At 50.1% G+C, this 2500-nt stretch overlaps 1 protein-coding gene, 3 non-coding genes and 1 pseudogene across 4 annotated transcripts in view; all 5 read right to left on the minus strand.

The window, feature by feature from the left end:
• The window catches only part of LOC128431094 (uncharacterized), an 870493-nt gene that overhangs the window by 776572 nt on the left and 91421 nt on the right, over positions 1–2500 (minus strand). The gene's annotated exons all lie outside the window — the stretch shown is intronic.
• LOC128431584 (5S ribosomal RNA) lies at positions 1824–1942 on the minus strand. Its single transcript, XR_008334367.1, has one exon. It is a non-coding gene; the product is annotated as a 5S ribosomal RNA (ribosomal RNA).
• LOC128434015 (5S ribosomal RNA) lies at positions 2004–2122 on the minus strand. The gene has a single exon (XR_008336715.1). It is a non-coding gene; the product is annotated as a 5S ribosomal RNA (ribosomal RNA).
• LOC128431586 (5S ribosomal RNA) lies at positions 2184–2302 on the minus strand. Its single transcript, XR_008334368.1, has one exon. It is a non-coding gene; the product is annotated as a 5S ribosomal RNA (ribosomal RNA).
• On the minus strand, positions 2355–2473 carry LOC128435358 (uncharacterized; annotated as a pseudogene).

A 2500-nucleotide genomic window follows, 5' to 3' on the forward strand; every position in this document is an offset into this window, starting at 1 on the left:
CTTGAAGGCACAGTATGTCAGATTTACAGAGTTCAATCGTTCTTTCTATTTTGATCATGTTCCTCAGGCCGTTTGCATTTAAGGATGTTATTATGACCATAGTAATGGTGAAAAGAAAAACACAGCTTTCCAGAGATGCTCGATTGTTCATACCTTCCGCTCTTTTGGCTCCCTTTTGTCCCTCTTTTTTCTCATTCTCTTCCTGCTGGCTTTCACCGCCTCGTAGTCCATCGACTCTCCTTCTCCCGATGTTCTTGTCTCCACCACCTCCATGCTCGAATCGTCTGGCTCCTTAGGTGAAGCAGTCGCAGCAGCAGCAGCAGCAGCAGCAGCAGCCCCGCCGTCCCCTGGAGCCTCACTGCAATCCGGGGCCTCCACCTCTCCTGGTCGGTCGCCTTTTCGTTCACTCGCCCGGGCTGAGGGAGTTTTGGGCGCTTTGCTAGCACCTTCCTCCATACTTTGCCCGGATGCTCCTCCCGTCATGCAACCCGTCTCACCGGACACTTCATCCGCACTGCTGCCGATGGTGGATGGGGTAATTTCACCCCCGCTGGCAGCTCCGGTGTCCTCGTCCTGCTGTCGTTGCTCCTCCTCGGACCAGGAAACGCGCTCGTCGCCGCCGGCTGGCTCCGCGTCCACCGTCCTCTCCTCTCCGCGCCTCCCCCCCTGCAAGTCACACTCCCTAGCATAGTGTCCCTGGCGCTTGCATTTATAACAGGTGAAGTCTGGGCATTCTCTCAAAATATGTCCTGGCTGGATGCACAGCCTGCAGACCTTCACCTGCCTGTCATGAATTACACGGAAGTACTCCCCTCCGTCTAGTGTCTCGAACTTTGCTGAGTAGGGCAGCGACTGTACAAGTTCAGTAAATTGTACTTTACAGAACCTTGTCCCGTCCACCACGTCTGTCCCAGGCCATTTCCTTCTTTTGATGGGCGAAATCGCCCTCACGCCCCACGTTGAGAGTTTCTGCCTAATTTCAGCATCAGTGATATAAGATGGCAAGTTTAGAAATGAAACAACAATTTCATTGCTGCGAACTTCCTTGGCAGTCACCCGAGTGTTTTCGATTTTGAAGCCATCTAATAACCTTGTCTTGCCCTTTCCCTCCTGCATGGTGATCTCGTAAGTGTTCATACTTTTGACCCTGCATGCCAGAACAATCCCACACTTTTCCTTGATTTCCCGCAACAGTTCCATCATGGTAATGTAATCCTCACCGACGGGCTCTACAATCAATGTCAGCTCCTTTTTATAGCCACAATCACCCTCACTTTCTCCCTGTCTCTCTTTATCTCTCCTACCATTCGCCATGCTTGCTTTATCAATAGGCCTAATTACGGAATTGATCTCCTGGGTTATTCCTTTCTCGCTGGCTTCAATATTTCCAGAATCATTCTCCCGTTCTACATGTGCCAAACTGTCCTTAACATCCATGTTTTCCTTCACAAGTTCTTCCCCCCAATCACTAGAAGCATAATCAATCTCGGGTTCTGCATTAATCAAAGTGGCCTTACCTTCTATTTTGTCATTTATCAAATTATCCATCCAATCACAGAAAGTATGAAACAATCCCCCAAACAGCCAGGCTGCAGGGGAAATGAATCACACATAAAACTATCACAAATGCACCTTATGCCTCACAAGCACACGCGGTCCCAACAAACACTCGACTGCTCTCTGCTCTCTGCTCACTTCCTGCTTGCACACCTGAACGGGATCAGACGAGATCGGGCGTATTCAGGTTGGTGTGGCCGTACGCGAATGAAGCCACCCACTGAGCCGTATTTATACATGTAAATACGTCAGGTAAAAGCGGAAAAAGCTTACAGCACCTGGTATTCCCAGGCAGTCTCCCATCCAAGTACTAACCAGGCCCGACCCTGCTTAGCTTCCGAGATCAGACGAGATCGGGCGTATTCAGGTTGGTGTGGCCGTAAGCTAATGAAGCCACCCACTGAGCCTTATTTATACATGTAAATACGTCAGGTAAAAGTGGAAAAAGCTTACAGCACCTGGTATTCCCAGGCAGTCTCCCATCCAAGTACTAACCAGGCCCGACCCTGCTTAGCTTCCGAGATCAGACGAGATCGGGCGTATTCAGGTTGTTGTGGCCGTAAGCTAATGAAGCCACCCACTGAGCCTTATTTATACATGTAAATACGTCAGGTAAAAGTGGAAAAAGCTTACAGCACCTGGTATTCCCAGGCAGTCTCCCATCCAAGTACTAACCAGGCCCGACCCTGCTTAGCTTCCGAGATCAGACGAGATCGGGCGTATTCAGGTTGGTGTGGCCGTAAGCGAATGAAGCCACCCACTGAGCCTTATTTATACATGTAAATACGTCAGGTAAAAGCTTACAGCACCTTGTATTCCCAGGCAGTCTCCCATTCAAGTACTAACCAGGCCCGACCCTGCTTAGCTTCCGAGATCAGACGAGATCGGGCGTATTCAGGTTGGTGTGGCCGTACGCGAATGAAGCCACCCACTGAGCCGTATT

Source organism: Pleuronectes platessa, chromosome 24 (genome assembly GCF_947347685.1).
Source record: "Pleuronectes platessa chromosome 24, fPlePla1.1, whole genome shotgun sequence".
NCBI classification, from domain to species: Eukaryota; Metazoa; Chordata; class Actinopteri; order Pleuronectiformes; family Pleuronectidae; genus Pleuronectes; species Pleuronectes platessa.